Source organism: Zingiber officinale, chromosome 9B (assembly GCF_018446385.1).
Source record: "Zingiber officinale cultivar Zhangliang chromosome 9B, Zo_v1.1, whole genome shotgun sequence".
Lineage (NCBI taxonomy): Eukaryota > Viridiplantae > Streptophyta > Magnoliopsida > Zingiberales > Zingiberaceae > Zingiber > Zingiber officinale.
The window spans coordinates 78,080,136-78,107,774 of NC_056003.1; the positions used below are offsets into that span (position 1 = coordinate 78,080,136).

Genomic DNA, 27,639 nt, shown 5'->3' on the forward strand with positions numbered 1-27,639 from the left:
CCCTTCGGTATAAATAGAAGGACTTAAGTGAAATAAGGGGATTCTCGACCTAATTCCTCCTCTTTCTTTTGTGTGCAGAATTTCTCCTGGGTTTGGGCGAAAAACAAAAGAAGCCTAGGGCTTCTTGTGGTGGCCAGCTAGGACAAGTTTCGAGGGAGCTTTTGGATATTTTTTGACTCGTCTCAACGAGAGGAACGTGTGGACGTAAGCAAAGCGCGAGGATCTCAAGTTTGCACCGGAATCCTAGAGAGTTTTCACGTTAGTAAGTTCAAGATAATACTGTAAGTACTGCTCACCTATAGTAAGAGGTGTTTTCCGTTGATTTCTCTTCGCAGAAATATTGTATGTGCGGATTTCTTTTGTGTTCTATGCATGATTGTGTGTTACCTAGTTAGTTTCACTTATAGATGCATATGGAAAAATACCCTAGCAATATTTTGAGTTTAAGAAAAGTATAAGAAAGATAAAGAAAAGAAAGAAAAAGGCCAAGGCCTTAAGTAGATCCCAAAGTCAAGACTTTAGGAATTTTGGCACACAAGGTGTTTGTTAAAATGCCAAGGCATTTAAAGAAGAAGTAATTAAGATATTTTACTTTGAAAGGCCAGTACCCGACTTCCAAAGTTGTCGTAAATAAATTCAGGTGTCCAATTCCGAAGTCTTGGCCCTAGTAGACCGAGGTATGCTCTTTTTGGATTGGTGGCTGATGTGCGTAGATTTTATATACTTTTATGCATGTTTTGACGCACATTTACATACTTTGAGCTTGCTTGATCTATGCATTTTTATACTTCCTGCTTTTCTTTTAGCATATTTACACTTTTTGTTCGGAGATCTGCTTTTTGTGCATTTTTTGTACACAGGAGTCGAACTTGGTGAAGATTCTACATTCTTGGACAAACTTATGAGCTAAGCATTGGAGAAAGCACTTGGCCGTGTGCTACACACGGCTCTTCTTGGGTGGAGTGCTCTGGCCGTGTGGTCAACCAGGAGAAATAGACAAGGAACTTGGCCTGGACGTGTGAACCTCACATGGCCGTGCCAAGTTTTGAAGCAAATCAGAGTTCAATCCTTACATGGCCGTGTGGATCTACATGGCCGTGTAAGGTTTCCAGAGACCAAGAAGGCCCTGACCGTGTGCATCACACGGCCGTGTAGGGTTCCCAGCGCTTAAAAGTGTTCTGGCCGTGTGCACTACACGGCTGTGCCAGGTTTCCAGAAGCTGGGGCAGTCCAGGCCGTGTCGATCTACACGGTCGTGCTTGGAGGTCTTGATGCGAGTTGTCCACGGCCGTTTACACCACACGGCCGTGTATGGATGGCAAAGAGGGGAAAGGCTCTGGCCATGTGAACCTCACACGGCCATGACTCGGGGCCGTGTGGCGCCCAAAATCCCCCCTCTATTTAAAGCCTCTTTGAAGATTTGAAAGGGGATCTTCTCCCCTTTGGGGAGAAAGCAAGATTTGGTGGATTCCTCCCATTCTTGGGAGGATTTTTGGGCGATCTAAAGGGAGATCTTGGCGAATTCGACTCCGGGAGTGAGGATTGGATCTGAAGATGGAGCTATATTGTAGATAAGTTTTCTTTCTTTCCTCTTCTTAGATTGGGATTGAAGAAATGCTTGTAATCTTCTTATCTTTGGTTTTCTTTCTTAGTTTTATGGAGTAGATCTTTTTGTTCTAGGATGGAAGGAGTATTTATGAGATAAATTGATGTAAACTCTTGTGGATTTGCCATTTCTTTGTTTCTATGATGTTGCCTAGTTTGTATCGATTGGATCTTGAATGATTAATTGTGATTAGGGCTTAATTCTCATTCTTGATTGATTGTTTGGATATCTTATAGACTTTGTAGAGGTTAACTCTCACTCGATTTTTCGAGGGATCCACGTGATAGGTGCAAGCCCGTGTAAGGACGTTTGAGGGATAACCTTGAAGGGGAAATGAGAATATTCAAGAGGGTAAGATAGATTTTATGATTCAATCCTTGTATCTTTATGGGTTCAGAAGCTATGAACTTCTATGTTGATATCCAAGGGAAGCATAGTAATAGGTGTAATCCTGTGTAAGGACAACGTAGGTTCATATCTAATTGATCACATTTAGGTATATTTTTTAGTCCTAAGCCGGTTATCTATTGCAAGAGAGAACCGGCAACCTTCTACAAATATTAGACAATTGAGAAATAAGAATTGGTAAACCATATACATTCAAGAGATCTTACAAAGAAACCAAAACTCCTAGAACCTCCCTTTATCATAACTCAAACCCCAAACTCTTGTTTGTTAATCTTTCATTTTAGATTTATTTTTCATCCTTAGCATTTGAGACCAATTAATTAGTTGTTTAGCTAATTCGCTTTGAGATATTTCTAGTGCTTATTCCAGTCCCTGTGGATACGATAATCTTTTATATTACTTGCGACAGTTTCGTACACTTGCAGAACGTAACAAGTTTTTGGCGATGTTGCCGGGGACTGCGCTATAACATTGGAGATTATCAATTGAGTTAGACTAGACATAACTTTTCTTTTCATTTGCATAGTTGTAACTAATTGTTAGAATTCTGTTTTTATAAGTTTTCATTTCTTGTATAACATTCTTGTTAATTTCTTTCTGTTGTGATTCTAATTCTGCATTTTCGATTATAACATTCTTGTCTAACTTTTCTCTGTTTTCTCTTTTGATCTAGTTTCTTTGTTCTTTTCTTTTGTAAAAATATCTTGCAATCTTTAGCATATGAATTATTCTAGACATTTTTCTTTTTCCTTTTATCTTTTCTTTTTTGTTTTCATTATGCACTTTCTTTCTTGCAATTTAAATTCTGCATTTTCTTTCTTGTTTTTCATATTGCATTTTATTTATTGTCTTTGATTCTTCATTTTATAATTTTTTTCTTGAATATCCATGAGCACTAACATGTCAAGCAGGCCCATGAGAAATTTTTCTATACCCTTTTCTGCAAGATTTTTATCTCCCATTGTGCAACCTCAAATTGAAGCAGAAAGTTTCCAACTAGACCCAGAGTTAATTTTTATGATACAAGGTTATAAATTTGGAGGAGAAGTATTAGAAAGTCCTTATCTGCATCTTGAAATATTTTTAGAGATTTGTGATATGGTTAAATGTGAAGGAGTGTCAGCAGATGCAGTTCAATTGATGACATTTCCTTTCAGTATCAAGGATAAAGCAAGGACTTGGTTATATTCTCTCCATCCTCAAAGCATCACAAGTTGGTAACAATTGGAGAAGCAATTTCTGAATCATTTTTTTCCTCCAAGCAGAACAGTGTATATGAGGAATTGCATAACAAATTTTGCTCAGGCATATGGAGAATCATTGTTTGAAGCATGGGATAGATTCAAGAGTCTTCAAAGACAGTGCCCTCATCATGGTTTTGAAAAATGGTTGATTCTGCACATATTCTATGGGGGAATTTCTTTCTCAGACAAGAGTTTATTGGATTCATCAGCTGGAGGTTCTTTTATGGACAAAAGTATAGATGAAGCTTATTCATTAATTGATCAAGTGACATTAAACCTCCATGAATGTTCGAACGTAAGTTGGATGAAATCTCCCTCAAACATTCAAGAAGTGCAAGCCATAAATGCTATAGAGTCTGTCGAACAAATTGTAACTCAACCATCTATGAGTGTTGAAATTCACAAGTCACAGAGTGAGGAGTTCAAACATTTGGGGGCAAAGCTTGATAGTATTGTTTCAAAATGGTTCAAAGAAGATCCCCCTCCTACACAGTCAAGATCTAATGAAAAGTGTGATGATGTTGGGTTGAGAAGTGGCAAAAATCATGTAGAGCATCTAAAGAAAGAGATGTCTATAATTGAGGAGAAGAATAATAGAAGATCACAAGAACTCAGTTCCATCTTTCCAGGAAGTTCTCAAAGGCCACAAGTACCTTTTCCTCAATGATTGATCATGCCAACATTAGATAAGCAAGTTGAATCTCCTCCACAAGCTAAAAGGGAATATGGGAAGTTAGAAGTACCTTCCCCAAGACCTTCGCTAAGAGTTCCTTTTCCACAAAGGTTAGTGGGGGTCAATGAAAATAAAGACTTCAGCAAATCCTGTTGTTAGAGTGTATACTAAAAGCCTAGCTTTTGGTATAAACAAGAATCACATTGGTCAAATGTCTACATTTATGATAAATGTAGTTGTTCAATTAATTTATATTGTAGATAACATGGTGTGTGGTGTCACACACAGAGGATCATGTTATCAGTACCTTATAAATTATAAACAGTAGCTCACGACCATAATGGAAAGGAACAAACCATTGGAAGGTCGTAGTGTAATTAGGTATTAGTTTATCTTAATTATATAATTACACTAGTACACTTAGAGTGTATTGAGTTGGACCATTAGAGGTCGTTTCTTTTATACTGACTTTATAAATAAACAAAGACCTCAGTTATTATGGAAGTGTGTGCTCTTAATCCTAATATAATAACAAGCACATATATTTGATATTTATTTCTTTATTTATCAATGGGTGAGATTTAGTTCGATGAATCAATAAGCCCGATAAGTTGGGAAATGATATCACTTATAGTGTGTGTTGTTGATTATAGAAGGAAACTGTGTCCTAGTGATCTAGGTTGAGAATGTCTCCAAGAAGAGCTCATAAGGATTGTCATGTTAAACCCTGCAGGTGGACTTAGTCCGACATGACGATGAAGTTGAGTGGTACTACTCTTGGAGCTAGATATTAATTAAGTGAGTTGTCAGTAACTTACTTAATTAGTGGACATTTGTTATCTTAAACACAGGGAGACTAACACACTCATAATAAGAAGGAGCCCAAAATGTAATTTGGGATTGGTGCGGTAGTTCAATAATAGTTCTTTAGTGGAATGAATTATTATTGATGAAATTAAGTTGTGTGTTCGGGGCGAACACGGGATGCTTAATTTCATCGGGAGACCAAAACCAATTCCTCCTCTCGGTCCCTATCGTAGCCTCTAGTATATTGAGATTTATACCCACCGCATACCCACCTTCTTACCCATCCAATGGGGCCGACCAAGCTAGCTTGGAACCCAAGCTAGGGCCGGCCAAGTCCAAGTGGATGAGCCATGTAGGTGGCCGGCCAAAGCTTGGGTCCCAAGCTTAGGTGGCCGGCCACTAGAATATTAAAAAGGATTTTTATTAAAATTATTTCTTATGTGGATATCATGTTTTTTAAAAAGAGTTAAAAATTAAAAATTTCCTTTTATAGCTTTCTACAAAAGATTAAGAGAAGAGATTAATCTCTTTCCTTATTTGTAGTTTAAAAGGATGATTTTAATTTTTTGGTAAAAACTTTCCTTATTTGTAAATCATCTACATGTTTAAAAGAGAGTTTAAAATTTGAAATCTTTCCTTATTTGTTGATTAAAGGAGGATTTTAAATTTTAAGAAAACTTTCCTTTTTAACCATGTTCATGATTTAAAAGAGAGTTTAAAATTAAATATTCTCTTTTATAAGTTTCTACAAAAGATTAAGAAAAGATTTGATATCTTTCCTTATTTGTAGATTAAAAGAGATTTTAATTTTTAGAGATAACTTTCTTTTTATCCACATGTTTAAAAGAAAGATTTTAATTTATTAAATTTCCTTTTTATAAACCAATCATGAAGGGATAAAATTGTTGGAGAAATTTTTATAAATTTCCGGAAGCAAATAAGGAAGTTTTAATTGGTGTTTAAAATTTTATTTGCTTGGAGAATTTATTTGTTGTGGCCGGCCATTAAAATTTGAAAAGAGAAAATTGTTTTAATTAAATAAATTTTCCTTTTCAATGGCAAAAGAATTAAGGAAGTTTTTATTAAATTTTCCTTATTTGCCAAGACCAAGGATTATAAAAGAGGGGGTAGAGGAGGCTTCAAGGCTAACGACTCTATTCTATTTTTCTTTCTCTTTTCCTTGGTGTTGTGGCCGGCCAACCTCTCTTCCTCTCTTCCTCTTGGTGGTGGCCGAACCTTCTCTATTGGCTTGGAGCTCTTGTGGTGGCCGGATACTACTTGGAGAAGAAGAAGAAGAAGGAGAGAAAGCTTGTATCCCTTGGAGCTTGGTTGATGTTTTGTTCTTTGTCCTTGGTGAAGCTTCTTTGTGTTGGCCGAACCTAGCTAGGAGGAGAAGAAGGTGCTTGGTGGTTTCTCATCTCGGAAGATCGTTGCCCACACAACGTCCGAGGTTAGAAGAGGAATACGGTAGAAGATCAAGAGGTCTTTCTAGAAGGTATAACTAGTAATTTTTCTTTCCGCATCATGCTAGTTATTTATGGAAATAATACCAAATAAAAGAGGCTTACGATTCTAGTATTTCGAATATGTTTTTCGAAGTTGTGTTCTTTTGTTTTATTTTTTCCTTGTGATTTGATTGTTCTTTTCGGTTAACCTAAAGTTATTTTAGGAAATTAAATATTAGATTTCTATAAAAGGTTTTGTCTAGTCGGTGGTGGTTGCTCCCATATCCAAGAAGGCCATGTGCCTCGCCACGTCAGTACTGGGAACCAATTATGGAAATTAATATTTAATGGAATTAATAACTTAAGGCGATTTGGGTCGAACGTGTTAAGTTCCGCAGGAGATCCAAGTCAAAACCTAAAAGAACAAATAGATTAAGTTTTGGATCAAACGTGTTAAGTTCCGCATGCGATCCAAAATTTAATTTAAAAGAACACATGGTAGCTAGGAAAAGGTTCAGACCTTTGTACAAAATTTTTGTACAGTGGAACCTCTAGGTTTTCCGAGTAGCAACCAACACCTGTGACACTAATATGGTTGAGTGCAGATTTTTGAATGTACATGAAGATGAGGATTTTTCAGATGAGGATTTTATTAATAATGCAGTGGTAAATAAGTTTTCAAATCTACCTCAAAATTTTATAGGGTGTTATAGTGACATTGAATTTTCAGATGATGAATGTGATGTCGTAGATTAACTTAAAACTGCAAGTGAAGTTATTGATCCTTTTGTTATTGATTCTCCTATTAAGGACATAGATGTTGGTTTATTTTTTGATGTATGTGTTAATGATGATGATATGAAAGAATGTGTAGGGAGCTGTGTTGTGGAAGCAGCATCTCAAGGATCACCACCTTTGTCAACACAACCCTTAGAGGTTTTAAGAATTGATCATGTTGTGGAACAATGTGTAGGGACTTATGCAGATTTAGCAGAGTCTCAAGAATCACCATCATTGATATCATCAACGTCTGAGCTAGAGCCAGAACCATCATTTGATTCAGAGGAAGTCACATCTACATGTTTAGAAATTTCAGATATTTCTCAGCAAAGTAAGGTTAGTATTTCTTGTGATCTTTTGGAAAACTTTATGGAGGTACCCATAATTGACTTTGTTGGATGTGATTCAGTTTTATTACTTATTCATCTTATCTTGATATGGTTCTAGCTCTATACTATATAACATGCTTGTGGGAGATTTGTTTTTCTTTTGGATGTGCAGATTTCACATGGGCCAATAATTGGAAGCTCAATCTGAACCGTCTTTGACCACCTGAAAAAATTTCCAAGAAGACAAAGATGGAGAGAGTTATAATTTACTTTGTAGTTCCTTTGATGAAAGCTCTCTCCATAATAAGAGCCCTTGATAGGAGGGTTCTAAAATATCTTACCCCTCCAAGAGCGAGATTTCGATGAATCTAATGAGGTGACCGAGCTAATGACCTTAAACAAGCGCTTCTTGGGAGGCAACCCAAGTTCATTTTCCTTATTTTCTTTTATGTCTTTAGTTCTTTCTTTATAATAAACATGTATCCTCTAGTTAATTTTTCTTGTCTATCTTATTTTTATAGAATTCAAAGTTGTGGAGGAATGTGAGCATTGGATAGACGAGTATTTTTAAAACATGAATGTCAACCATTTGGAGCTCATCACTTGGTAACTTCTCTTACTTAAAATCTCCTCCACATTGTTTTTAGTTTTCATTGGGACAATGAAAAGTTTAAGTCTGGGGGGATGCATTAGATGCATTTGGTTTAGTTTAGTTTTTGTATAATAATTTTTTTTTGTTTTTTGCTAGTTGCATCATTCATCATATCATGATTGTTTGTTCCTTAATGCAAAATACTAGCACGTTTATTATCTAGATTCATGATGTTGTAAATGATACTAGTAGTAAGCTTTATGTACTTCTTTTCTCTATCTTGGGTAGCATGAAATAAGCTAAGAATCATATGGAGATGAGTTTTAGTCTTGGCTTGACCTTAAGAATCTTACTTTCACTACACTTTGACTTGATGCTTGAATGGTTGATATCATTGAAATAGTCATGATTCATCTTGTTTGCTTAGTACTTGGTTTCCATGGTGAGTTTTCAAACTTCATTTTGGTTACTGGATGAGGCTCAACTCATGAAAGCTCATTTGAAAAAATCAAAATATCCCAACATTTGTTCTAAAAGTACACTTGTGAAATAAGATTTGCCCAATGTAAATACTTATGAAAAAAAAATTGAAAAAGAAAAGCAATAAAAAAAATTAAGTGATATAAAAAACAGTTGTCGTGAGTGGAATCTAGCAAGTCACCCCTTTGAGACCGAGTTAGGTTACTGGGGACTTGACTGCTTAGCTTCTCTTGAGATTGAGCACACCTTTGAGACCTTGGGTTGGTTGAGAAATATGAACCAAGTGAGTGGCAAGTAAGTGCCTATCACTGGTTACTTGTCTCTCACCGGAAACATTAGGAATTCAAATTTGATGACGACTTGACTAGGACATAGATTGAAACTTGAAGGGTTTTTGAGTTACTTTTATACTGTGCACAGGATACTTAAGCTTGAGCCATACTTGATTTGTTTCCATGATTATGCTTGTTATTGGAACTCTTTGATAGAGTTAGGAAAGTACATTAGGGTTTATGAATGCGTTGTAGAACATATGAATTTAGATTGCAGCATTTTGCTTGAGGACAAGCAAAGGTTTAAGTCTGGGGGTGTGATGTGCGTAGAATTTATATACTTTTATGCATGTTTTGATGCACATTTACATACTTTGAGCTTGCTTGATCTATGCATTTTTATACTTCCAGCTTTTCTTTTAGCATATTTACTCTTTTTGTTCGGAGATCTACTTTTTGTGCATTTTTTGTACACAGGAGTCGAATTTGGTGAAGATTCTACATTCTACTTTTTGTGCATTGGAGAAAGCACTTGGCCGTCTGCTACACACGGCTCTGCCTGGGTGGAGTGCTCTGGCCGTGTGGTCAACCAGGAGAAACAGACAAGGAACTTGGCCTGGTCGTGTGAACCTCACACGGTCGTGCCAAGTTTTGAAGCAAATCAGTGTTCAATCCTTACATGGTCGTGTGGATCTACATGGTTGTGTAAGGTTTCCAGAGACCAAGATGGCCCTGGCCGTGTGCATCACACGGTCATGCAGGGTTCCCAGCGCTTAAAATTGTTCTGGCCGTGTGCACCACACGGTCGTGCCAGGTTTCCAGAAGCTGGGGTAGTCCATGCCGTGTGGATCTACACGGCCGTGCTTGGAGGTCTTGATGGGAGTTGTCCACGGTCGTTTACACCACACGGTCGTGTATGGATGACAGAGAGGGGAAAGGCTCTGGCCGTGTGAACCTCACACGGCCATGACTCGGGGCCGTGTGGTGCCCGAAAGCCCCCCTCTATTTAAAGCCTCTTTGAAGATTTGAAAGGGGATCTTCTCCCCTTTGGGGAGAAAGCAAGATTTGGTGGATTCCTCCCATTCTTGGGAGGATTTTTGGGCGATCTAATGGGAGATCTTGGCGAATTCGATTCCGGGAGCGAGGATTGGATCCAAAGATTGAGCTATATTGTAGATAAGTTTTCTTTCTTTCCTCTTCTTAGATTGGGATTGAAGAAATGCTTGTAATCTTCTTATCTTTGGTTTTCTTTCTTTGTTTTATGGAGTAGATCTTTTTGTTCTAGGATGGAGGGAGTATTTGTGAGATAAATTAATTTAAAGTCTTGTGGATTTGCCATTTCTTTGTTTCTATGATGTTGCCTAGTTTGTATTGATTGGATCTTGAATGATTAATTGTGATTAGGGCTTAATTCTCATTCTTGATTGATTGTTTGGATATCTTATAGACTTTGTAGAGATTAACTCTCACTCGATTTTCCGAGGGATCCACGTGACAGGTGCAAGCCCATGTAAGGACGTTTGAGGGATAACCTTGAAGGGGAAATGAGAATATTCAAGAGGGTAGGATAGATTTTATGATTCAATCCTTGTATCTTTATGGGTTAAGAAGCTATGAACTTCTATGTTGATATCCAAGGGAAGCATAGTAATAGGTGCAATCCTGTGTAAGGACAACATAGGTTCATATCTAATTGATCACATTTAGGTACATTTTTTAGTCCTAAGCCGGTTATCTATTGCAAGAGAGAACCGGCAACCTTCTACAAATATTAGACAATTGAGAAATAAGAATTGGTAAACCATATACATTCAAGAGATCTTACAATGAAACCAAAACTCCTAGAACCTCCCTTTATCATAACTCAAACCCCAAACTCTTGTTTGTTAATCTTTCATTTTAGATTTATTTTTCATCCTTAGCATTTGAGACCAATTGATTAGTTGTTTAGCTAATTCGTTTTGAGATATTTCTAGTGCTTATTCCAGTCCCTGTGGATACGATAATCTTTTATATTACTTGCGACATTTCCGTACACTTGCGGAACGTAACAGTGGCTCGCTACCCCAACCAATTAGGGAATGCGCATGAGATGGTACTTACGCCTTAGGGATCCCAAGTGAAGCTATTTATTTTCAAGTATATGCTTTAGCAAAGTTTTCAAGTTTAATGAATTTCCAAGTTTCAAGATAAGTTAAGAAAAAGCAAGTTTAAGAAAGTTAAATGCTTGTTTATGTTTAAGGAAGTTAAATGCTTGCATATGCTTGTTGCCTTGAGTTAAACATGTTTTAGTTCTTCTATTAGTACAAAAGTATTTACGCATGTTTATCTGTACTATCAGTGTAAGTAATATTAAAGGTTCCGGCATGAAAAGTATTTTAAAAGCATGTTTGCACATTTCGAGATTTTTGTGAGCTAGATAGTACTTACTAAGCTTTGTTGCTTACTAGTTGCATTTTCTCTTACTGCAGATAAAGGAAAAGAAAAATAATAGTGAAGGAAGGCGACAAGGGGATGCGTGATGGTGTGTTTATGATGCCTGGACTATGGAAAGCCTTGGGAATTCGTTGGGAGCATATTAAGATTTCTTTTTTAAAATTGCTAGTAAAATTTTAGAGATTTTACTTTTTAATTATTGTTAAGAGGATGTCATAAATTGTTAGTTTTGCATGGGTCGAGTGTCGTCTAGTATTTCTATTATTAATGATTGAATAGACTAATTTTGGTGGATGGTTATTAGATATTATGATTTCATATTTCCCTGAGATTGATGTTTTTGGCACATGAGGTATACTATTTGATACATTATATGTAGATTAGTTTTAAAGAGTGCAAGAAATTCATTATGACCCTTTGCATGCAATTATAGTTAGAAATGCTTTAACTGCTTTAGAATTATGAGTTGAGTGTTGAAATGAATCATTTACGTTCCTTTATATGTTGCATGTTTAGTAAGAATGTATTAAGAAGCTAGTAGTACTTATGTTACTTAACTGCATGTTATGATGTCACTCACCGTAAGAACCAAGTTAGTGGAAAAGCTACATCTAAGTTTAGAAAATTTTATGTACTACTATTATTAGCATAAGCAACACTAGGTAAGTAAAGTTCATAGATAAGTATCGTTCACCTTAGAGAGCACTCGGAGGGTGGGCGTGTTGGTTGCTACTCGGAAAGCCTAACGGTTCCACTGTATAAAAATTTTGTACAAAGGTCTGAACCTTTTCCTAGCTACCATGTGTTCTTTTAAATTAAACTTGGATCGCCTGCGGAACTTTACACGTTTGATCCTAAGTTTAACTTATTTGTTCTTTTGGGTTTAGACTTGGATCTCCTGCGGAACTTAACACGTTTGATCCAAATCACCTAGGTTACGAAGACAATTAAATATCTATTTCCAAATTTGGCTTCCAGTACTGACGTGGCGAGGCACATGGCCTTCTTGGATATGGGAACAACCACCACCGACTAGACAAAGCCTTTTAAGGAAAGCTAATATTTAATTTCCTTAAATAACTCTAGGTCAACCTTAAAGAACAATCAAATCACAAGGAAAAGAAAAACAAAAGAACACAACATCGAAAACAAATTCGAAATACTAGAATCGCATGCCTCTTGTATTTGGTATTTTTACAAATAAATAAAACTAGTATGATGCGGAAATTAAATACTAGTATACATTTTCTTTTGCAAGCAAAAACCTCTAGATCTTCTACCGTATTCCTCTTCTAACCTCGGATGTTGTGTGGGCAACGATCTTCCGAGATGAGAAACCACCAAAGCACCTTCTTCTCCTCCTTGCAAGGTTCGGCCACAACAAGAGCACCTCCAAGGATGAAGAGATTCAACCACCACCAATGCTCCAAGGGATACTAGAAAAGAGGCTTCTTTTCTCTCCTTCTTCTCCTTCTTAGATCCGGCCACCAAAGCAATCTCCACCATGAGAAGGTTTCGGCCACTCAAAGGAGAGGAGAGGAAAGAAGGGGCCGGCCACACCCAAGGAGAAAAGAGAGGAAAAATAGAATAGAGATGTTCACCATGAAGCCCCCTCTACCCTCTCTTTTATAATCCTTGGTCTTGGCAAATAAGAAAAATTTAATAAAAACTTCCTTAATTCTTTTTCCATTGAAAAGGAAAATTTATTTAATTAAAACAATTTTCTCTATTCAATTGACAATGGCCGGCCACTAATAAAATCTCCAAGCAAATAAAATTTTAAACACAAATTAAAACTTCCTTATTTGCTTCCGGAAATTTATAAAAATTTCTCCAATAATTTTTCCCTTCATGATTGGTTAATAAAAAGGAAATTTTATAAATTAAATCTTTCTTTAAACATGTGGATAATTTATGAAAAGTTATCTCTTAAAATTAAAATCTCCTTTCAATCTACAAATAAGGAAAGATATCAAATCTTTTCTTAATCTTTTGTAGAAACTAATAAAAGAGAATTATTAATTTTTTAAACTTTCTTTTAAATCATGAACATGGTTAAAAGGAAAGTTTTTACCAAAATTAAAATCAACCTTTTAATCTACAAATAAGGAAAGAGATTTAGCTCTTCTCTTAATCTTTTGTAGAATCTTATAAAAGAAATATTTAAATTTTTAAACTCTCTTTTAAATCATGTTATCCACATAAGAAAAATTTTTAAAAAATAAAAATCCTTTTATTTTAATTCGGGCCGACCACACCAAGCTTGAACCCAAGCTAGGGTCAGCCACCTTGAAGCACCCATGAACCAAACTTTGGCCGGCCCTAGCTTGGTCTCCAAGCTAGCTTGGCCGGCCCCTATGGGATGGGTAAGAAGGTGGGTATAGTACTCTATAATTAAGAGACTACGATAGGGACCGAGAGGAGGAATTGGTTTTGGTCTCCCGATAAAATTAAGCATCCCGTGTTCGCCCCGAACACACAACTTAATTTTATCAATAATAATTCATTCCACTAGAGAACTATTATTGAACTACCGCACCAATCCCAAATTACATTTTGGGCTCCTTCTTATTATGAGTGTGTTAGTCTCCTTGTGTTTAAGATAACAAATGCCCACTAATTAAGTAAGTTACTGATAACTCACTTAATTAATATCTAGCTCCAAGAGTAGTACCACTCAACTTCATCGTCATGTCGGACTAAGTCCACCTGCAGGGTTTAACATGACAATCCTTATGAGCTCCTCTTGGGGACATTCTCAACCTAGATCACTAGGACACAGTTTCCTTCTATAATCAACAACACACACTATAAGTGATATCATTTCTCAACTTATCGGGCTTATTGATTTATCGAACTAAATCTCACCCATTGATAAATTAAAGAAATAAATATCAAATATATGTGCTTGTTGTTATATTAGGATTAAGAACACACACTTTCATAATAACTGAGGTCTTTGTTCCTTCATAAAGTCAGTATAAAAGGAACGACCTCAAATGGTCCTACTCAATACACTCTAAGTGTACTAGTGTAATTATATAGTTAAGATAAACTAACACCTAATTACATTACGACCTTCCAATGGTTTGTTCCTTTCCATCTTGGTCGTGAGCTACTGTTTATAATTTATAAGGAACCGATAACATGATCTTCTGTGTGTGACACCACACACTATGTTATCTACAATATAAATTAATTGAGCAACTACATTTATCGTAAATGTAGACATTTGACCAATGTGATTCTTATTTCTAGATAAATATTTATACCAAAAGCTAGGCTTTTAGTATACATCCTAACAATCTCCCACTTATACTAAAAGACTAAGCTGCCATATCTGTTGCCATACATTTGATTCCCAACCCTTCAACATGCCCATCAAAAACTCTTGCCTTAAGGGCCTTAGTGAAAAGATCTATAGGTCATCATCTGATGCAATCTAGGCAGTAACAACTTTTCCTCATTTATACGATTTCTCGTAATGGGTGGTACTTGCGCTCTATTGTGTTTACTTGCCTTATAGACTCATGGTTTCTTCGAGTTTGCTACTGCACCACTATTATTACAATAAATTATAATAATTTTTGGACAAACCAGAAATCATATCTAAATCTATCTTGAGGTTATTGAATCATCCAACTTTTATGACTACCTCAGAGGTTTGCCATATACTCAGCTTCTATGGTGGAGTCTAGAAAAACACCTCTGCTTATCACTCTTCCATAGTTATGACTTTACCTCCTAAAGTAAACACAAAACCCCGAGGTTGACTTACTATTGTCCCTATCCGATTGGAAGTCAAAATCCGTGCAACCCACAGGGACCAAAATAACTGCCTTGTAAGCTAGCATATAATCTCTAGTGCCACTAAGGTACTTCAATATATGCTTTACTGCAGTCCAATATCCTTGTCCAGGGTTACTTTGATATCTACTAACTATGCCCTTGGCAAAACAGATTTCTGATCTTGTGCATAGCATACATTAGGCTTCCGACAGCCGAAGCATAAAGAACTGCCTTCATTTCCTCTATCTACTTTGATGTCTGCGGAGACATCTCTTTAGATAAAGTTACTCCATGCTAAAAAAGGTAAGACACCTTTCTTGGAGTTTTGCATGCTTAAAACGAGCAAGGATTTTTTCGATATATGAAGCTTGGGATAAAATATTCTTTTCTTGCGATCCCTTATTACTTTGATCCCAAGAATATATACATTCTCCCAAGTCCTTCATATCAAATTGTTTGGACAACCATACCCTCACTTCTGACAACACTTTGATATTGTTTCCAACTACCAAAAATGTTATCTACGTATAGTACAAAAAAATACCACCACGTTTCCATCACACTTTTTGTATACACAAGACTTATCCGGTTACTAAATAAATCCATAGGTCTGGATTACTTTGATAAACCGGATGTTCCAAGACCTTGAAGCTTTGCCTCAGTCCATAGACTGATTGAGCTCACACAAGATGCTCTTTGCCCTTTGCAATGATCCCTTCTGGTTGCTTTATATGGATGCTTTCTTCAAGACTTCCATTAAGGAATGCTGTATTGACATCCACTTGCTAAATAGATAAAAGAATCTGGATAGACTTAAGCATGACTACCAGTGAAAAAGTTTCCTTTTTCATCAAGCCTTGCTTTGAAAGTTTCCACCTTCCTGTCTATCCATCTTTTCCTATTGTAGACCTATTTTTACCCAATGGATTTTACACCATCTGGTGATTCTACAAGCTTTTATATTTTATTAGAATACTTATATTCTAATTCTGTATTCATTGCTCTTTCCCAAGATGCTGCATCTTTATTTTGGAGTGCTTCATCATATTTCCGGGATCAGACTCATGTTCATTTGGGATCTAGTCCAAAAACTTTCCCAAAACATGAATCCTTTTGGTTGTTTGACAACCCTCCCACTACGATGATGTACTTGTATATAATTGTGTATCAATTGTGATACGTGTTGCAGTTTCTTGTGACATTTCATCTTGTACAGTTGGTACTAGATTAGACATGTCCTTTATAATTTCTTTAAGAACAAATTTACTTATGGGCTTGTGGTTTATTACATAGTCTTTTTCTAAAAATCGATCATTGATGCTAACAATGACCTTCTGATTTTTAAGACTATAAACCTACTTTCATTTCTCTAGGATAACTTACAAATAAGTGAATTCCTGTCCAACTTATCATTGTGTCTCTTCAGCATATGTGTTGGACTACCCGAATCCGAATATGCTTCAAAATAGGCTTATGCCTATTTAGCAATTCTATATGAGTAGAGAGTTCTGACTTTGGAAGGTACTATGTTCACTTCTGTTTCCAGAGTATATCCTTAAAATGAATTTGGTAATTTTCCAAATAACTCATCATCAATCTACTTATTTCCATAAGAGTCCTATACCTTCCTTTTTCTACACCATTCTGTAGGGGTGTACCAGGTGCAGTTAGTTTGGATTGAATCCCTACTTTTGATAAGTGACTCCTAAATTCTCCCAAGAGGTACTTGCCACTACGATCTCACCATAGTGTCTTGATACTTTTACTTTGACGTTTCTCCGCATCAGCCTTATACTCTTTGAACTAATCAAAGTACTTAGTCTTGCGGCACATTAAGTAAATGTATTTGTATCTTGAATAGTTATCTATAAAATAGATGAAATATTTGATACTACCTCTTGCCTGGATAGTCATAGGATCACACAAATCAGAATGAACCAACTCCAACATATCTTTGGCTCCATACCCCTTTGACTTAAAAGCTTCTTGGTTATTTTTCCTTCCAAGTAAGACTCGCAGGTTGGAAAGATTTCCACTACTAATGAACCCAAAAGTTCATCAGCTACTAATGAATCCTACTTAAGTTAATATAACCTAGCTTTAGATGCCAAAGATATAATTGGTTCATTTTTGAAGGTTGCTTTCTCTTAAAGTTAGAAGATGTGTTACTTATTTCCATTTGTTGCATCGTGGGAGTTATTGGATTATAAATTGTCAACCAACATACCAGAATAGATAACTTCCCTATTTTTCTTGATAACAACTTTGTTATCAAAATAGACACAATATCTATTCTATAATAGTTTAGAAACTGAAATCAGGTTCTTTCTAAACTTAGTATGTAAAGATAATTTCTAATAATCCATATTTTATTCCTATTAGAGAATAAACCTCTCCCACTGCAATAGCTGCTACTTTTGCAGTAATACCCATGTGGACGGTGTTTTTATTTTCATTTAGTTGTCGGATTTCCTGGAACCCTGCAATGAATTACAGACATGATTAATGGCATCTGTATCTACACTCCAAGTTCTGGTAGATAACACCACTAAACATGTTTCAACTAATGAATTAAATACACCTAAATTGTTCTTAGTTCTAAGAAGACAGCCTACCTTAATGTCCAAGTCCTATTTCCAATCATTACAATTGGGACTACTAAGTCTTTTCTTTAGTATAACAACTAGGGGATTGACAAATATTTTAAATCCTAAGAATCACAAAAATATTTGGTCAAGATCAATTCTTTTAAAATCCCTATGAATTTTGTATGCCACGATAGTGTGGACGTATACAAAATAAAAAAAAAAAGATTTTATCCATTAATTTTATTATCTCGTCAACTTTACTTTATGACGAATAAAATTAATAGTTGATCTGTCTTTGATCAAATATTTGGTCAAAACTTTTTGAATTTAAAATAACATTGATTCCTCAAACAATATTATTTAAATTCACCAACACCTCAAACACCGTAAATTTTGCATGCCACGATAGTGTGGACGTATACAAAATTTAAACATTTGTAAGAGGAGGGTTTTACCCATTAATTATCTTGTCAATAAATCTTTATGACAAAATAAAATTACCTCAAACACCATGAATTTTGTATGCCACGATAGTGTGGACGTATACAAAATCAAACATTTGTAAGAGGAGTTTTTAATTTTATTATCTTGTCAACTTATTTATTTGACAAATTAATAGTTGGTTTTCTTCGGTCACACAAACAATAGCAGTGACTCCGATGGGGAGGATACTATTAGACGTGCCTAAGTGTATACCATTACTTTACACTAAGTCCATTAATAAGATTGTGCCCCTTTGATGGGGAAGATCACACGCTCTTAATTAACTTCCTATAGTCATCCAAAATGGAAGTTTAAGCTAGTGATCTGCAAACAAGCTCATCCGATATGGAGGAAGGCACTCAGAGCCAACGCGCAAGCTTGTTGCATCACTTATAAACCAGTAATGGAGACCGTGGAATTTATTTAAAAATAAATCCCTCTCCCACTTAGTTATTTAAAGTGAGGAATTTTGACTATGCTAGCCTACTTAGCATGCATACTAACAAGCACACAGAACACAACATAAAAAGCAATAAATAGAAAAATTAATTTTCAACTATTATGGCTTTTATCTATTGCTGTCCTCCGTGTGTCGCCAACCCTGGCTACTGCCATCTTTGGCCACCGCCACCGGGTCTAGTTGTCACATCCATCTTGCTCCTTGTTCCGCTCCGCCTCTGGTCCTCAAAAGGTTCCACGCCATGCAAGATTCGATCCGTGACATAAATAGAATTTTATATTTTTCGATCCTATATTCCTCGAAGGAATGTACATGTAAACTAGATCGAACATAAAATAAAATTTACATCCATCGATCCTATATTCCATAAAAGGAATGTACATGTGACTAGATCAAAAATAAAATCCTAATAAAACTAAATACAGCTCCTGCTGTATTTTATAATACAATCATTCACACAGAATAAAATGCCCTTGACATGTCCAAGGATCCAATCACACACATAATAACTATAAGTCATAATATTTGGATCCTGCATCCACAAAGTTAGCACATCCTACTATTAACCTGCCTAAATTATGTATGACATGTGCATAATTAAACTAATACCAAATACACAGAGGCAAAACCCTAGCTCTGATACCAATTGTTGGTTGCTATTCGGAAAGCCTAACGGTTTCACTGTACAAAAATTTTGTATAAAGGTTTGAACCTTTTCCTAGCTACCATGTGTTCTTTTAAATTAAACATGGATCGCCTGCGGAACTTTACACGTTTGATCCTAAGTTTAACTTATTTGTTCTTTTAGGTTTAGACTTGGATCTCCTGCGGAACTTAACACGTTTGATCCAAATCATCTAGGTTACGAAGACAATTAAATATCTATTTACAAAATTGACTTCCAGTACTGACGTGGCGAGGCACATAGCCTTCTTGGATATGGGAACAACCACCACCGACTAGACAAAGCCTTTTAAGGAAAGCTAATATTTAATTTCCTTAAATAACTCTAGGTCAACCGAAAAGAACAATCAAATCACAAGGAAAAGAAAACAAAAGAACACAACATCGAAAATAAATTCGAAATACTAGAATCGCATGCCTCTTGTATTTCGTATTTTTACAAAGAAATAAAACTAGTATGATGCGGAAATTAAATACTAGTATACCTTTTCTTTTGCAAGCAAAAACCTCTAGGTCTTCTACCGTATTCCTCTTCTAACCTCGGATGTTGTGTGGGCAACGATCTTTCGAGATGAGAAACCACCAAAGCACCTTCTTCTCCTCCTTGCAAGGTTCGGCCACAACAAGAGCACCTCCAAGGATGAAGATATTCAACCACCACCAATGCTCCAAGGGATACTAGAAAAGAGGCTTCTTTTCTCTCCTTCTTCTCCTTCTTAGATCTGGCCACCAAAGCTATCTCCACCATGAGAAGGTTTCGGCCACACAAAGGAGAGGAGAGAAAAGAAGGGGCCGGCCACACCCAAGGAGAAAAGAGTGGAAAAATAGGATAGAGATGTTCACCATGAAGCCTCCTCTACCCCCTCTTTTATAATCCTTGGTCTTGGCAAATAAGGAAAATTTAATAAAAACTTCCTTAATTCTTTTGCCATTGAAAAGGAAAATTTATTTAATTAAAATAATTTTCTCTATTCAATTGACAATGGCCGGCCACTAATAAAATCTCCAAGCAAATAAAATTTTAAACACAAATTAAAACTTCCTTATTTGCTTTCGGAAATTTATAAAAATTTCTCCAATAATTTTTCCATTCATGATTGGTTAATAAAAAGGAAATTTTATAAATTAAATCTTTCTTTAAACATGTGGATAATTTCTGGAATGTTATCTCTAAAAATTAAAATCTCCTTTCAATCTACAAATAAGGAAAGATATCAAATCTTTTCTTAATCTTTTGTAGAAACTAATAAAAGAGAATTATTAATTTTTTAAACTTTATTTTAAATCATGAACATGGTTCAAAGGAAAGTTTTTACCAAAATTAAAATCAACCTTTTAATTTACAAATAAGGAAAGAGATTTAGCTCTTCTCTTAATCTTTTGTAGAATCTTATAAAAGGAAAGATTTAAATTTTTAAACTCTCTTTTAAATCATGTTATCCACATAAGAAAAAATTTTTAAAAATAAAAATCCTTTTATTTTAATTTGGGCCGACCACACCAAGCTTGAACCCAAGCTAGGGCCGGTCACCTTGAAGCACCCATGAACCAAACTTTGGCCGGCCCTAGCTTGGTCTCCAAACTAGCTTGGCCGACCCCTATGGGATGGGTAAGAAGGTGGGTATAGGTGGGTATAGTACTCTATAATTAAGAGGCTACGATAGGGATCGAGAGGAGGAATTGGTTTTGGTCTCCCGATAAAATTAAGCATCCCATGTTCGCCCCGAACACACAACTTAATTTTATCAATAATAATTCATTCCACTAGAGAACTATTATTAAACTACCGCACCAATCCCAAATTACATTTTAGGCTCCTTCTTATTATGAGTGTGTTAGTCTCCCTGTGTTTAAGATAACAAATGTCCACTAATTAAGTAAGTTACTGACAACTCACTTAATTAATATCTAGCTCCAAGAGTAGTACCACTCAACTTCATCGTCATGTCGGACTAAGTCCACCTGCAGGGTTTAACATGACAATCCTTATGAGCTCCTCTTGGGGACATTCTCAACCTAGATCACTAGGACACAGTTTCCTTCTATAATCAACAACACACACTATAAGTGATATCATTTCCCAACTTATCGGGCTTATTGATTTATCGAACTAAATCTCACCCATTGATAAATTAAAGAAATAAATATCAAATATATGAGCTTGTTATTATATTAGGATTAAGAGTACACACTTCCATAATAACTGAGGTCTTTGTTCCTTCATAAAGTCAGTATAAAAGGAACGACCTTAAATGGTCCTACTCAATACACTCTAAGTGTACTAGTGTAATTATATAGTTAAGATAAACTAACACCTAATTACACTGCGACCTTCCAATGGTTGGTTCCTTTCCATCTTGGTCGTGACCTACTGTTTATAATTTATAAGGAACCGATAACATGATCTTTTGTGTGTGACATCACACACCATGTTATCTACAATATAAATTAATTGAGCAACTATATTTATCGTAAATGTAGACATTTGACCAATGTGATTCTTATTTCTAGATAAATGTTTATACCAAAAGCTAGGCTTTTAGTATACATCTTAACAGGGCGTTACAGGTTGGTATCAGAGCAGTCCCCATTCTCCAGCATCACACACACATCAGCATCAGCCTTGTCGTCTTCAAGTAAGAAAGTACTTAATTTTTTTTATTTATTATGCCTTTCCTTATTAATTGCAGTATAGAGAAATCCTTAGAAGTATTTGCTTATATGTGTTTAAATAAGATAAAAGTTCTTGTTTTTGTTTTCTTTCTATGTTTATATATATATATATATATATATATATATATATATAGAGAGAGAGAGAGAGAGAGAGAGAGAGAGAGTATAGGGACGATTTCAAGTTTTTTCTCTCTGCATGACTAGATGGCAAGAAGAGGGCGTACCACTCGTACCGAGGACCGAGCTTAGGAGAACGAAGAGCCTAGAACAACTGAGCCTAATCTCTCTGAAGTTGTTGCTCAACTCCAGAGACAAGTAGTAGAGCAGCAACAAGTAATCGCCAATCTGATGGCAAATCAGCAGCGAGTTCCTCCCCCTCTCCCAACTATCAATGTGGAGACCCCAGCGGTGGCTGAAGTTCCACCAGCTGTCCTGGAAGGCGCCACAACACCTAAATGACAAGAAGCATACTTGATATAGTGGCTGAAGTTGAAGCCAGAAAGTTTCTCAGGCACGACTGAGCCCTGGGATGCCCAGGCTTGGTTCAAAACACTAGAGAGCACAATGGAGCTCCTTGACTGGCCAGAAGTCGAGAAGGTCAAGTGTGCCTCCTTCTGCCTATCTGGAGATGCTCGTATGTGGTGGGAGAGAGTCAAGAGCAAGAGAGCAGCCAACCAGATGAGCTGGACTAACTTTGAGACAGAGTTCTACGAAGAATTCTTCCGCCAACGGATCACCAATAAACATTATGAGGAGTTTATAGAATTCAAACAAGGTGACCTACCAGTAGAAGAAGCAGTCAAGAGATTCAACAGGCTAGCTCGTCTCTGCCCAGAGCTAGTAAGTACAGAGAAAGAACAATTCAGACTGATGCTCCAAATGCTGAGGGCAGAAATAGCACTTAACGTGAGTAGTGGAACTCACCGACCACAAACTGGTGAAGAGCTGGTCAGAAGGGCATTAGTCGCTTAGCACTATTTGAACAGCATCAAGGCACAACAAACGCAACTCAAGCCAATCAAGATACAGGACAAGATGACAGGGAGTCAGAAACACCAGGCAAGTAAGCAGAACTGGAAGGGCAAGGATAACAAAAGGAAACGATGGAATAGAGGAGGTGGCCAGAAGGGAAGTCCAACAAACAAGCAGGTCAAGTTCCCTCCTTGTCCCAATTGTGGGAGACTGCATCCAGGAGCATGTCTTTTGGGGAAGACTGGGTGTTATTCGTGTGGTCAAGAAGGACATCTGGCTAAAGCGTGCCCTAACAAGTTTAAGGCATCTCAGCAATAGGCAGAGCCATACGGGAGCAAGCCTCAGCTACACTACATGCCTGCAACTCTGGACGGACCTCAGCTCAGTTAAGGAAGGTTGGAAGCCCCACCAGTTCCAGCCAGTGCCAGAGTATTCTCCCTCACTAAAGAGGAAGCTGCTAGTGCCTCCACGGTCGTAACAGGTCAAGTAGTTATTTTTCAGCATTTAGCTACTGTACTATTCGATACTGGGGTGACCCATTCCTTTATATCAGTACCCTTTGCCAAAGAATTTCAGGTGCCTACAAAGAGCATGAACTCCAAGTTCTTGACAACCCTACCTTCTGGGGAAGTCATGGAGTCCAACCAGTGGCTTCGGACTGTACCAGTCAGAATTTTAGACCGAGAGCTATATGTTAATTTAGTAGTCCTTGCGATGCAGGATTTTGACGTTATTCTGGGTATGAATTTCCTCAGCAAGTACAGTGCTTCGGTGGACTCCCGCAGAAGGAAAGTGATTTTCAGTCTAGAAGGTGGACCATCCTTTGAGTTCACTAGAGTCCCAAAGAGAAAGTCCCAGAAATTCCTCTCTTCCCTAACAGCCCACCAGATGTTAGCTAAATGTAATGGTTTTCTTGCGTACATTGTGAATACAGAAGAACAAAAAGGACCCAAGCAGGAAGATGTTCGGGTAGTCTATGAGTATCCAGAGGTATTTTCAGGAGAGCTACCTAGACTACCTCCCAATAGAGAAGTGGAGTTGAAATTGAGTTGGTTCCTGGCACCGGTCCAATTTCAAAAGCTCCGTACCGGATGTCTCTAGCAGAGCTTAAAGAGCTACAAGAACAACTTCAGGAGCTGCTTGACAAAGGTTTCATCCGCCCTAGTCATTCACCATGGGGAGCTCCAGTGTTATTCGTTAAGAAGAAAGACGGATCTATGAGAATGTGCATAGATTATAGAGGAGCAGATAGAGGAGCAAAGTGACAGTTAAGAACAAGTACCCTTTTCTCAGAATAGATGATATATTTGATCAGTTAAAGGGGGCAACAGTGTTCTCTAAGATAGACCTGCGCTATGGGTACCATCAGTTAAAGGTAAAAGAAAGTGATATACCCAGAACAACTTTCAGGACCAGATATGGACACTACGAGTTTGTGGTCATGCCGTTTGGTGTGACTAATGCACCTGCGGTCTTCATGGACATAATGAACAGAGTGTTCAGAGAATACCTCGACAAATTTATCATCGTGTTCATCGACGATATTCTGATCTATTCAAGAATCCCAGAGGAGCATGACATGCACTTGAGAATAGTACTACAGACCCTTCAGCAAAAATAGCTTTATGCCAAATTCTCAAAGTGCGAGTTATGATTAGAGCAGGTGGCGTTTCTAAGTCACATCATTTCTAAAGAAGGTATCCAGGTGGATCCTGCCAAAATAGAGGCGGTCAACAACTGGTGTAGACCCAAGAACGCCAGGGAGATCAGAAGTTTCCTTGGTTTAGCTGGGTATTACAGGAAATTCGTGGAGGACTTTTCCAAGATAGCCTCTTCACTAACGGCCTTAACTAGGAAGAACAAGAAGTTTGAATGGTCAGACAAATGTGAGCAAAGTTTCCAAGCATTGAAGAAAAGACTGGCCAGTGCTCCCATTCTGACTATTCCAGAGAGTGATAAGAGTTTTGACATATACAGTGATGCTTCCAAGATGGGCCTAGGAGTTGTCCTCATGTAAGAGGGGAAGGTTATAGCTTATGCTTCCAGATAACTCAAGAATTATGAGAAGAACTACCCCACTCATGATCTTGAACTGGCAACTGTGGTCTTTGTACTAAAACTCTGGCGACATTATTTGTATGGAGTTCAGTGCAGAATCTTCACCGACCATCAGAGCTTGAAATATTTCTTTACCCAGAAAGACTTAAACATGAGACAGCGCAGGTGGCTAGAGTTGGTTAAAGATTATGACTGTAAAATCCTCTACCACCCAAGTAAAGCTAATAAAGTGGCGGATGCACTAAGCCAAAAATCCAGTGCAACCCTGATGCCCTTGTCATCATTAGCACTGCCACTGCAGAAGGAATTGTGAGATTTTGGAGTTAAAATTATTTATGGGCAACTCTCTACATTGACCTTAGAGTCAACCCTGCTTGAGGATATACAGAGAAAGCAAAGTGAAGATCCCGATATCCAGAAGATCAAGTAAGGGATACAAAGAGAAGAAAATTCAGAGTGTCGAGTATCAGACAGTGGAATCCTCTATCAGGGGAGCCGCCTTTGTGTCCCCAATGATGAGGAATTGAGAAAGAAGATTCTAGATGAAGCTCATAGTACACCGTACTCCATGCACCCTGGTTCCACCAAGATGTATCAAGATTTGAAGCAGAGATTGTGGTGGTCTGGACTCAAGAGAGATATTGCAAAATATGTCAGCACCTGCCTGACATGCCAGAGAGTCAAAGTGGGAACCAGAGACCAGGAGGAGTCCTACAACCTGTAGCGACCACCCTTCTTACTACTACTACTACACTCTAAGGATGACCGTTACTTGACTTACTAACTCTACTTAACCGGTATGATAAAAAAAATCTTTAGGAAAACCCTACCGAAAAAATTTCGGCAGAGTCTCCCTTGTACCGGTGACCATATCCGTAAATACATACAGAGTATACTCAGCCACAGGCGGCTGGAACATGAAATTTCACAACCACGCAGTATAATAGCACAATAAAAATATGAAACTACTCTAGCAATGGCAAACAACCATATCACTCCAACAATAGGAGGTATCAAACTACAATGCGGAAATAAACTCAATTTCAATATAACTTTAAAAGAGAACTAAAAGAAAAGTCTTGACAATTTTGCCAGCTAATTCTGGATCTCTCCATAGTCCTGGCATCACACACACTGTCACAGCATCTCCTTGTCGCCTTCTTCCTTATACTTTAGTTTTTCCTTTATCTGCAGTAGGAGGAAAAATAGTATCTATAAGCTAAAAGCTTAGTGAGCGCTATCCTACTCACAAAAACTCGATATGCATGTATATAAATAAAAACATGCTAAAACTGAATGCTAACATGTAAAGCTACTCATGCTCATAAATAGCAAAGAAATCAACTAACTGAAAAGCTAACATGTATAGCTACTCATGCTCATAAATAGCAAAGGAATCATGCTAACTGAAATACTAAACATGTATAGCTAATCATGCTCATAAATAGCAAAGGAATCATACTAACTGAAATACTAAACATGTACAGCTAATCATGCTCATAAATAGCGAAGAAACTAACTGAAAAGCTAACATGTATAGCTAATCATAGAACTATCATGTGTATCAATAAGAAACTGAATTGATACCTAAGCTAAACTAATTAATGCTAAACTGAGTCTAACTTGTATTCACATAACTAATTTGTGAAGTTTTGAAAACTATTTACATAATAGATTAAAATAATAATCATGCTGCTGATGGGCCCGGCAACTGTACTTGCTGTGCGCGCATCCCTAACTAAACTCGGGATTGCAAGTTCCGAGTCTAGTAGGGTTTACTAGGTTATCTAAACCTAGGGACGACTGTGGGAGCCCAACCCAATGGATATCTAATCCAGTACAGTGCCACTGCTGAAAATAAAATACTGATTTCATAGCTAATTTTCTTACCTTGCTTTAACTAGGTTATCTGAACCTAGAACTAGGTTATCTGAACCTAGAGGCGACTGTGGGAGCCCACCCATTGGACCGTAGTCCCATATAAGCTGAAGCAAGACTAAATAAGTTATTTTAAATGCTTCTACTGCATTAACTGAGCTATTAAAATGCCTACTGTAGCATTATATTGAGCTAAGCATTTTATCAAGCACTTGGTGTGCACTAGAACACACCCTACGTACTGAAAATCTGTATACAAAGCTTAACATAAATCTGCATGCAAGGCTTAACAAAAATCTGCATATTAAGCCTATCAAAATCTGCATACTTTACTTATAAAAATTTGCATGCTATAAAAATAGAACTGCTCATGTTATTCCAATAGCAAATAGGAAACTAGAACAACTTAAGCATGCTGTGAAAGTAAAACAACTTAAGCATACAAAGAGATCTAACTATACTAAAATTCTGCACTATACTACTAAATTCTGCATATTATAAACTTAACTAAAATCTGCATATTAAGCTTATCTAAAATCTACATACTAAGCTTATCTAAGATCTGCATGCTATACTTATCAAAATCTGCTTATTATAATCTGCATACATACTAACTAGGGGCAAAGCTGCATGCTCATAATACATGTACAGAAACTATGTAAAGCTTAAGCTCATGATCTATGGACTGTTCTTGTAATAACACACCTCTAACTGCATGCTAATAGCTACGGTTGTTCATGCTTATCAATGCAAGGAAACTAAATTTGCCATGCTTAAAAAAAACAAGGCTGATCATGCTTCTTAAAACTGTAATAAAAACATCTAACCAGAAACTCAAAGTGGGACTGTTTGTGCCCATTTCATAGCGAGGAAACTAATACCCATACTTTGAACAAAGGATAGGGCAATAGGAAACAAAACTGCAGGTCCAATTACACTGCCAAAGAATCTGGCCGAATGCTCCCAACATCAAGAAAAACAAA

At 36.9% G+C, this 27,639-nt stretch overlaps 1 non-coding gene across 1 annotated transcript; it reads right to left on the bottom strand.

The window, feature by feature from the left end:
• Positions 1 to 3,286: 3,286 nt before the first annotated feature.
• Positions 3,287 to 3,392, bottom strand: LOC122025834. Its single transcript, XR_006123860.1, has one exon. It is a non-coding gene; the product is annotated as a small nucleolar RNA R71 (small nucleolar RNA).
• Positions 3,393 to 27,639: the final 24,247 nt, after the last annotated feature.